This window comes from Pelodiscus sinensis, chromosome 5 (genome assembly GCF_052426305.1).
Source record: "Pelodiscus sinensis isolate ZL-2025 chromosome 5, ASM5242630v1, whole genome shotgun sequence".
Classification (NCBI taxonomy): domain Eukaryota; kingdom Metazoa; phylum Chordata; order Testudines; family Trionychidae; genus Pelodiscus; species Pelodiscus sinensis.
The window spans coordinates 131,757,855-131,771,804 of NC_143056.1; positions in this window are offsets into that span (position 1 = coordinate 131,757,855).

Consider the following 13,950-nt stretch of genomic DNA (forward strand, 5'->3'; position numbering starts at 1 on the left):
GTACGAGAAAGAAGGGATGTACTGAAAAAGGAGGTTTTTCTGAAATGTGGCACCGTGTAGATGTGCCAAATTTTGGAAAAGCCTCTTCTGAAAGAAAAGCGGAAAAAGATACGCGAGTTCGCAATCTTTTTCTGACATTTTTTTGTAGTGTAGACACAGCCTCTGAATCTGCTCTTTGAAAAACAAGTTACCCTCATGTGACAGAGCTGAAAGAATATTGCTGTTAGTGGTGTTTATTTTTGTCTCTTGCTAAAGCCTGGGCTACAATGGGGATTATTGAAAATTGTACTTACTGGCTACGTCTACACTGGCATGATTTTCCGGAAATGCTTTTAACGGAAAAGTTTTCCGTTAAAAGCATTTTCGGAAAAAGCACATCTAGAATGGCAGGATGCTTTTCCGGAAAAACACTTTTTGCGGAAAAGCGCCAGTGCCAATCTAGACGTGCTTTTCCGTAAAAAAGCCCCGATCACCATTTTCGCGATCGGGGCTTTTTTGCAGAAAAGAAATCTCTGCTGTCTACACTGGCCCTTTTCCGGAACAGTTTTCCAGAAAAAGACTTTTGCCCGAACAGGAGCAGCATAGTTTTTCCAGAAAAGCACTGATGATTTTACATTAGATCGTCAGTGCTTTTCCGTAAATTCAAGCGGCCAGTGTAGACAGCAAGTTATTCCAGAAAAAGCGGCAAGTTATTCCAGAAAAAGCAGCAAGTTATTCCAGAAAAGCGGCAAGTTATTCCAGAAAAGCGGCTGATTTTCCGGAATAACTGGCCAGTGTAGACACAGCCACTATGTTTGCCCAAAAGACAGTTAAAGTATTTCTTTGAAAATTAAGACCGTTTCTAAACATATTTCTGATTCATATAACCTTGTAAAAATAGAGAGGGAGAACTCAGGCCCAAATGATATATTGCCATGTGTTTTTAAACCTACTTAGAAATCAAACATCCACCAAATTTGAAATGAAAATCGATATAAATCCCTTTTTTGCCTCAGCTCATGCAGTGATTGTATCTCATCCATTTAAAGAACAGTAATCCTGAGGAGTATTTAGGCTGGACTCCATGGTTTATGGGCTCTCTAGTGATTCACCGTGACTACCAGATTCTACAGCTTGTCAATTTTCACTCCTCTCCTACAATCAGAAAACAATGAAGATGTATTGGCTCAGAATGCTCTTTTTTAAAGAGAAATGTATTTCCCAGATTGCAAATGAGTATTTTGCTATTACCTCTTGAGTCCTAGGCTGGCGGTTCTTCAAATTCTTTTTTGACCTCCCTAATTACATTTTTACACTTCAATTGCCGGAGTTTCTGCTCCTTTCTATTTTCTTCACTAGGATTTAACTCCCACTGTTTAAATTATGCAATTTTATCTCTCACTGTTTCTTTTACTTGGTTGCTAAGCCATGGTGGCACTTTTTTGGTTCTCTCTCTGCATTTTTTTTTATTTGGGGGTCTACTTTAAAATTGAGCCTTTATGGGTATGTCAACACTACAGAGTTGTTGTTGTTTTTTAAACCCTTCAATTACGTCCACACTGCAATCGCATTCTTCCAAAAGAAAATCGAAAGAACTACGGGGTTTTCTCAACATTGGTAAATCTCTTTCTACAAGGAAGAAGCCTTTTACGAAAGGGCTTTTTCAGAAAAAGGCATGTGTGGACGGGACGAGGGAGTTTTTTCGGAAGAAGAGGAAAGAGGAAAAAGCACAGGTGCCCTGGTGCCATTCCACCTATAGAAATCAAAGCTTATATTCAAGATAGCGTCCATTAAATGTGGACGCTGTCGACAAAGCAGATCACATTTTCGATGCACTTTGGCAGTGTGGACGCTCTCTTTTGGAAGAAGATTTTTTTGGAAGATCTCTTCTGGAAAAGCTTCTTCTGAAAGAAGCCTGCAGTCTGGACGTACCCTATTATAAAAAATTTCCATGCAACCTGTAGAGCTTTCACTTCTGGCACTGTACATTTAATTTCTCTTTAGTTTCCTCACTTCTGTGCTGCCCTCCTTGGTGAACTAGGGGGGTCACCAAATGAAATTAATAGGGAGCAGGTTTAAAACAAAAGGAAGTATTTCGTCACACAGCGCACAGTCAACCTGTGGAACTCCTTGCTGGAAGATGTTATGAAAACCAGGACTTTAACAGGGTTTCAAAAAGAGCTAGATAAATTCATGGAGGTTAGGTCCATCAATGGCTATTAGCCCATTAGGATGGGTAGAAATGGTGTCCCTGGCCTCTGTCAGAGACTGGAAATGGATGACAGAAGAGGCATCACTTGAGGATTCCCTGTTCTGCCCCTCTGGGCCACCTGCCATTGGCTACTGTCAGCAGACAGTACACTGGGCTGGATGGACCTTTGGTCTGACCCAGTCCGGCCGTTCTTATGTTCTTATCTCCATGGTGGTCTGGAGTCTCCTTTGGCCTTTGATTAGATGTGTTCTCCAAGGCAGACTCTTAGGGCCAAAGGAGGCCTTTATGCCTGGCTCCATTGGGCTAATCATTGCTGGTTTCAAGGAGCCTGGTTATCGGATCAGGATAAAAGCTAAATGGGTCTCCCCTGGGAATGTCGCTGCTGAGCCAGCACGCAGCAATCGGTACAGCAATAACCCTGCCATAAACGCAAAGCAATCAGCAGCATAACTGCTTTTTCTCCTCCTAGGCGTGCCTAGAGATTAGTACATGGCCTCCCAAGTCGCCATCTCGCATCTGTGGGATGGGGCAGGTCACTTTCCAGCCTGATATGGTTATCTACAGCTCTCGCCAATCTGTAGGTCGCTCAGGGGCTTTCCATTGGGAACACTCGGCTTTCTCTTTCGTGCTTAGTGCACCTGGGCAAGTTTGGTATGAAGCTTTACACAGCTCCAAGGAACCTGGCTCTAAGGGCCTGCTCCCTGGGTCTCTGTTCATGTTGCCCATCTCAGCTGTCCAGCCTGGAGGTATCATTGTGGCCAGGTCTGTGCCTGATTAGACCAGTGCCCAGACTTCTGGGGAGTCCCAGACCAGGACTGGAAAAAGACTGGGACTTTTCAACTTAGAAAAGAGATGATTCAGGGTAGATATGTTGCAGGTCTATAAAGACATGATTGGCATGGAAAAAGTAAATAAGTTAGTGTAACTTACTCCTTCTCATAACACAAGAATTAGAGGCCCCAAATGAAATTAAATGAAAGTTTAAACCAAACAAAAAAGTCATTTTTCACACTACGCACAGTCAACCTGTGGAACTCCTTGCCAGGGTACAGTATACGTACAGTATGATGGGGGCTAATTTGGCTACGACAAATCAGGAAAGAGATCTTGGAGTTATCGTGGACAGTTCTCTGAAAACTTCCACGCAGTGTGCAGCGGCGGTCAAAAAGGCAAATAGGATGCTAGGAATTATTAGGAAAGGGATAGAAAATAAGACAGAATATCTTACTGCCCCTGAATAAAACTATGGTATGCCCACATCTTGAATACTGTGCACAGATGTGGTCTCCTCACCTCAAAAAAGATATTTTGGCCTTGGAAAGGGTTCAGAAAAGGGCAACTAAAATGATTAGGGGTTTGGAACGGGTCCCATATGAGGAGAGGTTAAAGCGATTGGGACTTTTCAGTTTAGAAAAGAGGAGACTGAGGGGGGATATGATAGAGGTCTATAAAATCATGAGTGGTGTGGAGAGGGCCGATAAAGAAAAGTTATTTATTAGTTCCCATAATAGAAGAACTAGAGGACACCAAATGAAGTTAATGGGTAGCAGGTTTAAAACTAATAAAAGAAAGTTGTTCTTCACACAGCGTGTAGTCAACCTGTGGAACTCCTTGCCAGAGGAGGCTGTGAAGGCGAGGACTATAATAGAGTTTAAAGAGAAGCTAGATAATTTCATGGAGGTTAGGTCCATAAAAGGCTATTAGCCAGGGGATAAAATGGTGTCCTTGGCCTCTGTTTGTCAGAGGCTGGAGAGGGATGGCAGGAGACAAATCGCTTGATCATTGTCTTTGGTCTGCCCTCTCTGGGGCACCTGGTGCTGGCCCCTGTCGGCAGACAGGATACTGGGCTAGATGGACCTTTAGTCTGACCCAGCACGGCCATTCTTATGTTCTTATGTTCAGGGTCTGGTTGCTAAACAGTCCATGTCATCCTCTAGCTTTGCTTTAGACTTAAGTAATCCAGCAAAGTATTGCAAGTTCTGCTCAGCTCCCTTCATTAATCCAGTGATGGCCCATCAACGTTATGGTGACAAGAAGCACAAAAGGAATGAAGCACAGAAGAAGATGATGATGGAGATGGGAAATGAAGCAGTTTCTGTGGAATCCAGTGCAAATGGTATTGGAGTTGGTAACTACATACGTCCCATATGTAACATTCCTCTTGCATCTATAGAGATGTACCAGTCCCGCATGCCAGGAAATAAACGTGAGAGGAAAGAGACCATGGTTGTCAACCTCATGAAGAATTCAAAGAAAAGATGACTCCTTTTAAGATCATAGAATCATAGGACTGGAAGGGACCTCGAGAGGTCATCGAGTCCAGCCCCCTCCCTCAAGGCAGGACCAAGCTCCATCTACACCATCCCTGACAGATGTCTATCTAACCTGTTCTTAAATATCTCCAGAGAGGGAGATTCCACCACCTCCCTTGGCAATTTATTCCAATATTTGACCACCCTGACAGTTAGGAATTTTTTCCTAATGTCCAATCTAAACCTCCCCTGCTGCACTTTAAGCCCATTACTCCTTGTCCTGTCCTCAGAAACCAAGAGGAACAAATTTTCTCCTTCCTCCTTGTGACACCCTTTTAGATATTTGAAAACCGCTATCATGTCCCCCCTTAATCTTATTTTTTCCAAACTAAACAAGCCCAGTTCACGAAGCCTGGCTTCATAGGTCATGTTCTCTAAACCTTTAATCATTCTTGTCGCTCTTCTCTGTACCCTTTCCAATTTCTCCACATCTTTCTTGAAATGTGGCGCCCAGAACTGGACACAGTACTCCAGCTGAGGCCTAACTAGTGCAGAGTAGAGCAGCAGAATGACTTCACGAGTTTTGCTTACAACACACCTGTTGATACAACCTAGAATCATATTTGCTTTTTTTGCAACAGCATCACACTGTTGACTCATATTCAACTTGTGGTCCACTATGACCCCTAGATCCCTTTCTGCCATGCTCCTTCCTAGACAGTCGCTTCCCATCTTGTATGTATGGAACTGATTGTTCTTTCCTAAGTGGAGCACTTTGCATTTCTCTTTATTAAACCTCATCCTGTTTACCTCTGACCATTTCTCTAACTTGCTAAGGTCATTTTGAATTATGTCCCTATCCTCCAAAGAAGTCGCAACCCCACCCAGTTTGGTATCATCTGCAAACTTAATAAGCGTACTCTCTATCCCAATATCTACATCATTGATGAAGATATTAAACAGTACGGGTCCCAAAACAGACCCTTGAGGAACTCCACTTGTTATCCCTTTCCAGCAGGATTTAGAACCGTTAACAACTACTCTCTGACTACGGTTATCCAGCCAATTATGCACCCACCTTATCGTGGCCCTATCTAAGTTATATTTGCCTAGTTTATCAATAAGAATATCATGCGAGACCGTATCAAATGCCTTACTAAAGTCTAGGTATATGACATCCACCGCTTCTCCTAATGAATCAGAAGATTACATTGAAGTGCAAAAAGCTAAGGGGACTGCAATGAAAACTTATTTCACAAAAGTAGAGGAGGAAGAGTTTGAAAACAAATGAGTTTGAAAGGATGTTGTCATCTTGACCTTCACAACAGGGTTCAAAAAAGAACTAGATAAATTCATGGAGGAAGGATCCACCAATGGCTACTAGCCAGGATGGGCAGCGATGGTGTCCCTAGCCTCTGTCTGTCAGAAGCTACAAATGTGCAATCCAGGATGAATCACTTTGATTCCCTGTTCTGTTCACTCCCTCTGGGCATCTGGCATTGGCCGCTGTCGGCAGACAGGACACGGTGCTGGATGGACCTTTGCTCCGACCCAATATGGCCGTTCTTATGCTCTTATGATTTGAGGACAATATTAACATTAAAATCACCTTCTTAGTGAGAGTAGAAACAAGCATCTCGCACAAATGGCCCTACATTCCTATCGGTAGCTTTACCCCTACCCTTATTGTGGCCCACCCATGTTCAAGATCATCTCATTATGCACAGAGATTTTATGGGACTTGAAAAATTATTATCATCTTGAGTGTGACTGGGGGGGATGGATATGGGGCAGTCTGGAAGTAGGGGAACCCTTAAACATGATGCCTCCAAATTTGTTTCCCAGCGTCTAGCTTAGTTCCTGTTGCAGAAAGCCGATTTTTCAATATGTGAAATCTTGCCTTACTAGGCTGCTAGAGTTCTGTGAGAGGGTCAACAAACACGTGGAAAATGGGGATCCAGTGGATATAGTGTACTTAGATTTCCAGGAAGTCATTGACAAGGTCCCTCACCAAAGGCTCTTAAAGTTAGTTGTCATGGGATAGAGGGAAGGTCCTCTCATGGATTGTTAAGACAGGGAACAACAGGTAGGAATAAATGGTCAGTTTTCAGAATGGAGAGAGGTAATTAGTGGTGTCCCCCAAGGGTCAGTCCTGGGACCCATCCTATTCAACATATTCATAAATGATCTGGAGAAAGGGGTAAACAGTGAGGTGGCAAAATTTGCAGATGATACCAAACTGCTCGAGATAGTTAAGAACAAAACAATCTGTGAAGAACTTCAAAAGGATCTCGCAAAACTAGCTCTCTGAACAATACAATGGCAAATGAATTGTAATGTTGAGAAATGCAAAGTAATGCACATTGGAAAATGTAATCTCAGCCATACATACAAAGTGATGATCCTCTTCTGTTTCACTTTCTCTGGGGCACCTGACATTGGCCACTTTCGGAAGAGAAGATACGGGGCTGGGTGGACCTTTGGCCTGACCCAGTCTGGCTGTTCTTATGTAATCCTAGAATCCTAGGGCTGGAAGAGACCTCAGGAGTCATCGAATCCAGCCCTCTGCCCAAAGCAGGACCACCCCAACTCAATCAACCCAGCCAGGGCTTTGTCAAGCTGGGACTTCAAAACCTCTAGGGATGGAGATTCCACCCTTTCCTTAGGGAGCCCATCCCAGTTCTTCCCCACCCTCCTAGGGAAATAGTTTTTCCTAATATCCAACCTAGAACTCCCCCACTGTAATTTGAGACCATTGTTCCTCGTTCTGCCTTCTCCCCATGGATGTGAATTTTAGGGCATCATCTCCTTATTAGGAAAAGATGCATTTGAGCAGGACCAACCCCACTCAATCATCCCAGCCAGGGCTTTGTCAAGACAAGACTTAAAAATTGATTCCACCCCCACCCTAGGGAACCCATTCCAGTGCCTCACCACCCTCCTAGTGAAATAGTTTTTCCTAATATTCCCACCTAGACCTCCCCCACGGCAATGTGAGACCATTGCTCCTTGTTCTGCCATCTGCCACCCCTGAGAACAGCCTCTCTCCATCCTCTTTGGAACCTCCCTTCAGGAAGTTGAAGGCTGCTCTCAAATCCCTCCTCGCTCTGCTCTTCTGCAGACTAAAGAAGCCCAAATCCCTCAGCCTCTCCTCACAAATCATGTGTTCCAGCCCCCTCATCATTTTTATTGCCCTCTGCTGGACTTTCTCCAGTGTGTCCACAACCTTTCTGTAATGGAGGGCCCAGAATTGGACACAATACTCCAGATGTGGCCTCCCCAGAGCCGAATAAAGGGGAATAATCACTTCTCTGGATCTGCTGGCAATGCTCCTCCTAATGCACCCTAATGTGCCATTAGCCTTCTTGGCTACAAGGACTCACTGTTGACTCATATCCAGCTTCTCGTCCACTGTAACCCCCAAGTCCTTTTCTGCTGATCTGCTACTTAGCCAGTCGGTCCCCAGCCTGTAACTATGCTTAATGTCTCTGCTTTACTTTCCTTGTTTTATTTTTATTTAAATGGCTGCAGAACCATTTACTCTGGTTCTAATTCCCTCTGCCAGGCTCAGCGCTGCTTGGCTTGTGGAATTTCTCACTTCACCCCTACACGTTGACCTCCAAGAAGTAGCTGCCGTTGATGATCCAGCCCCTCTTCCATTCCTCGTAGGCGTTCGGCTTTCTCTCCAGTATCAGTCTGAGCTGCAAGCTCATCCCATTCGGTCAGCTCCCCTTCACGATGCAGGTTGCTTGGGATGTAGGCTGCAGCTAGCTTCTGCAACGTTCCTGCTGCTATGGACTGCTCCTTGTCCCTGGTCTGGGGAAGATACAATGCAGCCTGGCCAGCTCGAGGTGGAGGCACGTACAGAGGTTTTCCGGGATACGGCAGTTTCAGGAGACAACGTCCTAACGCCCATCGGAATGGATGTGATGTAGCACGCACTACGCTGGCTGGTTCTGACAGTTCCCCGCAGCCAAGCCACCAAGGCAATCACACGTCCCTCCTCCCCGGGCTGGAGAAAGAGGTGGTAGCTCCCACAAGAGTGTGGTGGCCTGTGCAACTCTGTGGGCTCTGCTCTGTGGCTTGCGGCCATGTTGTCCCTGTGCAGGGGCGCGAGCCAAGCAGGCTGCTGAAGCAATGCCCAGGGCACGCTGCCCTGGTCACTTGGCAACATTCCCGTTGCATTAGCGCTTCCTCCCCACTGGCACTGTGCCCCGCAACGGGCTTGGCACCACGAGTCTAATCCAAGGAGTGCGTGTAAAGCCCGGGGGCACGTTTGGACGTGGCGTGACAGAGCCCGACGTTCTCGCAGCGGGTCCCCCGGGTCCAGGAGGATGCTGCTTGCCTCAGAGGCTCCCTGTGGTCTTGGGCGTTGGCCTTCTGTCTCTGGGGACAAGGGTTGCAGCCTTCTGAGCCACTTACATCATCGGCCAGCCGGGGGGCAGGTGGGAGAACTCCCAGGAGCTCTGTTGTCCTCTCGGACTTAGGAGGAACCGTTTCTCTTCCTGTCCTGACAGGGGCCGTCTTCCCTCGGGGGGTGTCACTGTAGTGGATTGGAGAAGGTTGGGGGGGCGCCGCCTTTTCAGGTTGCAACCCTGGGATGCTGGTGGCATCTGCTTTTATCTGCTACACTCCTCGGGGCAGATTCCCTGTGGTCCCTCCCTCAACACCTTCTCGCCACCTCAGGGCTGCCTTCCCCGTGGCTGGTCAGTGTTTGTATCCCTCGGTCCCCAGCAGCACGTCCCCTCCTCCAGCCTGGCTGGAGGGAGAGCTTTTAAACTGTCAGAAGTGGGACTTAATAGGCACCAGGTGTCCACAGTAGCCTAATGGCTTCCACCGACCTAGTGCAGATTAATTGGGGTCCCATGACCTCATGAGCCTGGAGTGGCCTTGGTTCTGGTTCTTCAGGCGAGAGGAAACTGCTTATCCAGTGGCCAGTGTGTCTGCTCCACTGGGCCCAACTGGCCTGCGTGTGTCACAATGGACACGCGGGCTGCAGAAGAGCCGTGGCGTGTGTTAGCCTGGCAGATTTCTCTAGCTCAGATGAGAGAGAGAGAAGGGGGGGAGGATGCATCGACACTGCAACACTATTTGCAAGCAACTAGCGCTATTCTGAAATAACTCAGTCCACGTCTACACAGCTGGCAGTTATTTCAAAATAGTGTCGAAATACTGCCACGCTGGAGGACTTCTTCCTCCGACCCCTGTAACCCTCATTGTACGAGGAGACAGGGAGGTCAGAGGAAGAGTGCTCTGTTTCTATAAGTGGACAGTTCTCTGAAAACTTCCACGCAGTGTGCAGCGGCGGTCAAAAAGGCAAATAGGTTGCTAGGAATTATTAGGAAAGGGATAGAAAATAAGACCCAGAATATCTTACTGCCCCTGTATAAAACTATGGTACGCCCACATCTTGAATACTGTGCACAGATGTGGTCTCCTCACCTCAAAAAAGATATTTTGGCCTTGGAAAGGGTTCAGAAAAGGGCAACTAAAATGATTAGGGGTTTGGAACGGGTCCCATATGAGGAGAGGTTAAAGCGACGGGGACTTTTCAGTTTAGAAAAGAGGAGACTGAGGGAGGATATGAGAGAGGTCAATAAAATCATGAGTGGTGTGGAGAGGGCCGATAAAGAAAAGTTATTTATTAGTTCCCTGAATAGAAGAACTAGAGGACACCAAATGAAATTAATGGGTAGCAGTTTTAAAACTAATAAAAGAAAGTTCTTCTTCACACAGCGTGTAGTCAACCTGTGGAACTCCTTGCCAGAGGAGGCTGTGAAGGCTAGGACTATAATAGAGTTTAAAAAGAAGCTAGATAATTTCATGGAGGTTAGGTCCATAAAAGGCTATTAGCCAGGGGATAAAATGGTGTCCTTGGCCTCTGTTTGTCAGAGGCTGGAGAGGGATGGCAGGAGACAAATCGCTTGATCATTGTCTTCGGTCCACCTCTCTGGGGCACCTGGTGCTGGCCACTGTCGGCAGACAGGATACTGGGCTAGAAGGACCTTTGGTCTGACCCAGTACGGCCGTTCTTATGTTCTTACGCTGTGTAGATGCTCCCTATTTTGAAATAAGCTATGCAAGGGACGTAGCTCCATTTGCATCGCTCAGTGTTTCTCAAACTGAGCTCCACAGAGCCCCAGAGGCTCCGCGAGACATCTCCAGGGGCTCTGCGAGGTCTAATGCGGCCAACATCGATAGGTTCAGCACATACGATCAGTGGGTCGCTGGGGCGCCGCATACATTTTTACACATGTAAACGGCTCCAGAGCGCCAAACGTTTGAGAACTGCTGGCATAACTCATTCCGAGTTAAGGCCTGCAGTGTAGACTCACCCAGAGAGAGCTGTGATGAGCCACTTCTCCTGCATCTCCAGAGCGGGGTTGAGTCTCACAGGGCTTTAGGGACTGAGCTTTTGATTAGATGTGTTCTCCGTGGCATATTCTTAGGGCCGAAGGAGGCCTTTATGCCTGGCCCCATGGGGCTAATCATTGCTGGTTTCATGCAAAGAATTAAATGGCTGGGTTTAAGGAACCTTGTTATCAGATCAAGATAAAAGTTGAACGAGTCTCCCCTGGGAAACGTGCTGGTTCAGCAACAACAACGATCGACAGAACAATAACACGGCCATAAATTAACAGAAAATGAAAGCAATAACCAGTTCTTCGTCTGTATTTCAGACATAGCTAAAGAGTAGTTTGTGGTATCCCAAGTCGTGATCTCGTGCCCGTGGGATGGGGTAGGTCACGCTCCAGTCTGATTCAGTTATCTTCATCGCTCACCAAGCTGAGTAACTCAGGCCAGGTCTATGCTAGACCCAAAAGGTCGGCTTAAGGTACCCAACTCCAGCTGCGTAACTCCTGTCCAGCACTTCCTCATTTGACACTATAGATGCATTGCTGAAAATATTTGTGCTAAACAAAAACGTGCTATGTGGGGTCAATTTTCACATTCAAAATAACGGAAAAGGTGGGGGTCGCGTTTCAGGTGGTGGTGGTAAAGTCAATTTTTTGTTGGTGCTGGGTCGTCAGCGTCAGCATTAGATATCTAACAACACAAGATCACTAACAACACAAGTCGCCGCAGCTTGTTAAAACACAAAGATAAACACATGAGTGAGTGGAGAAGCGCTGTGACAACGTGTATTCATCCGCTCATGCGCATTACCACTGCTTTCACCAACTTATACTGCCGCACGAAGTACTCCGCCACTTGAGTATTTTCATGTTACTTTGGGGATGGTCATGTTATTCGAAAAACGTTCCCTAAAAAAAAAAATCGTGCTCTTGCGAAAACGTGTTAAGAAGGAATGTGTTAAATGAGTAATTACTGCACCTAAAGCCGAGCTTGGCACCATCTCCACAGCGGGCAGTCTATGGGAGCAAACGTTCCTATCAACTTCCCGTACTCCTCGCTAGGAGTAGGAGTATTGGGACTGATTGGGGGCACTCTTGGTGTTCAATTTAGTGGGTGCTTACTAGACTCACTAAATCGAATGCCAGAAGATCGATCTCCAGCGTGGCAAGCAGAGACGTGGTTCTTTCTGCTGGTAACTGCATGCTTTCTCTTTCATGTTCAGTGCCCCTGGGGAAGTTGAGTCTGACGCGGACCCTTCTGCACATGGCTCCAAGGAACCTGGGTCTAAGGGCCTGCTCCTTCCATGCCTGGCTGTATGGACCGGTCTGAGTTTCTATTAACAGTTGCATAGCTCAGCTGTCCAGGTCACTGTATACAGCGAAGTGCAACATTTACCGACGAGGAGACGAAATGAATGAAGATAGCTAAGTCCCCAGCAACCTGCGAAGAGCTACAAAAGGATCTCTCAAAGCTAAGTGATTGGGCAATAAAATGGCAGATGAATTCCACTTCTGATGAATACAAAGAAGTGCATATTGGAAAACACAATTAAAATTGGACCTATGAAATGCTGGGGTTTAAATTAGCGGTTGCTATGAGACTCCTAACAAAGAGAATTTTGAGTTCTCTGAAAACATCTACTCAATAGGCAGCGGCAAGCACAAAACAAACAGAATGTCGTGGATCATTAAGAAAGGGATAGATAAGAAAACAGAAATTATATTGCCACAATATAAATCCACAGCACACCCACTTCTTGAATACGGTCGCCTCAGCTAAAAAAAATGGAATTGGAAATGTTGTAGAAAAGGGCAACAAAAGTGATTTGGGGTAGGAAACAGTTTCTATATGAGGGAAAATTAACAAGAGTGAGACTTTTCAGCTTGGAAAAGAGACAACTGAACGTAAATAGGGAAGTGGTACTACTTTTCATAACATAAGAACTCGGGGGTCATCAAATTAAATGAATGGACAGCAGGTTTAGAACAAACAAAATGAAGTTTTTCTTCACACAACCCACATTCAACCTGTGGAACTCCTTGCCAGGGGATGTTCTGATAGCCAAGATTATATTGGCACTCCAAAATAGAACTAGATAAGTTCATGGAGGTTAGGCCCATTAATGGCTATTAGCCAGGATGGGTAGGAATGGTGTCCCCAGCCTCTGTTTACCAGAAGCTGGGAATAGGCGATAGGGGAGGACCCTGTTCTGGTCCCTCCCTCTGGGGCATCTGGCATTGGCCACTGTTGGCAGAGAGGATGCTGGGCTAGATGGACCTTTGGTCAGACCCAGTTTGGCCGTTCTTATGTTCTTAACCCACATTCTGAGTTTCTGCATGTAATTGCAGCTTCCCAGCAGCATTCTGATTTCCACCAGCCTGAGTTACACTGCAGAGGGACCCCAGCACACTGCCAGAAATTTTCTCCCAGAAATCTATTCCCCTACTGCTCAGCCCTCTCCCAGGCACTACCCGTATTTTAAGTCCATTGTTCCTCTACAGCAGGGCTACTCAACACATGGCCCGTTTCTTTGTGGCCCACGGTGCGGTTTGGAGTTACACAGGGCTCAACACGTGGCCCATGGGCGGGATCCTTTGAACGTGGCCTCCACTAGGAACACGCTGCACTACAGCGAGGCATCTCCCAGGCACGGTGAGACGTGAAAGACACAAGCGGACAGGCTGGCTGGAACAGACGGGTGCAGGGTGTCGGCGTTTTTAGCCCCCAGGGAGGAGGTGCTGGCGCCTTGTGGGAAGTGCTTTGTATTCATGCCCATCAGTGTAAAATAAGCTATTTGCATATATTTGCATATATATATTTGCATGTACATGCAATCACACTTACGTTGCGGCATGTGCTGTAAGTATCATTGTGGCCCCCGTAGCTTCCAAAGTTGAGTAGCTCTGCTCTCAGGGAATAACATTCCAGCTTCTTATTTGAACTAGAGAGTTAGCCAGACACTTAACTACAACACACTGGATTAGACAAAACAAGTGTATTCGCTGCAAAGAGACGCTTTTTAAGCGAGTGCAAGAAATGACTCGTCAAACTGAGGAATGGTGGTGAGAGAGGTACAAATACAATGAGTACTAATACCTCATCACAAGCTATATTAGAGTCAAGCAAAATTTCTCATCCCAGGCTTCCTGC